This window comes from Tamandua tetradactyla, chromosome 4, assembly GCF_023851605.1.
Source record: "Tamandua tetradactyla isolate mTamTet1 chromosome 4, mTamTet1.pri, whole genome shotgun sequence".
Taxonomy (NCBI): Eukaryota; Metazoa; Chordata; class Mammalia; order Pilosa; family Myrmecophagidae; genus Tamandua; species Tamandua tetradactyla.
Window position 1 is genome coordinate 57,746,819 of NC_135330.1, and position 679 is coordinate 57,747,497.

The following is a 679-nucleotide window of genomic DNA, read 5'->3' on the forward strand; positions in this document are numbered from 1 at the left end:
ATTCAGATGAATTTATTTCTAAATGTCCGATCTATATTTACTTACATACATTTGTTAGGAAGTACCTACTTCTTTCTACTACTCTATTTCCTGATAGATGTGCTTTTCTCTGGGGTATCATGTCCCCACATTATCCTGAATCTAAAGTACCCATGTTATGGAAGTCAAGGCTGGTCTTGAGCCTCTTGCCTACCTTTATTTCAGCCCTCAGGGCTGCTATGTCCACCCTGGCCAGATGATTGCAGGACCCATGTAATGGTAAATGGAAAACACAAGGCAGGGAAACTCTGAAATTGGGCCCAGACTTCAACTATAGAAAACAGACCACCGTAAGAGCTGCCTGGAAGTGTGGGTGTGGGTGATCTGGGCAGGGATTGCTGTCTGCTCTGAAATACGGGGGCTGGCATGAAGGAGCTTCTACAATGAACTGCTAAGAAATTACCAGTCCCCATCATGGTGGTGTGAGGATGGTTTATTTTTTGAAGACAGCAATGTCTCAGTTTCTAATGAAGTAAGTGCCAGTTATGACGAAAATTCTCTGGATACCAGCTGTCACAAAGGGTTTTCATCATCTGGAGTTAACAATTTTCTGGTTTTGAGGATGAAGATCAAAATCCTTTGTTCATACTTGGATATTTTTATGACTTGCTTTACTACTATGATATGCACTGAAAGATCA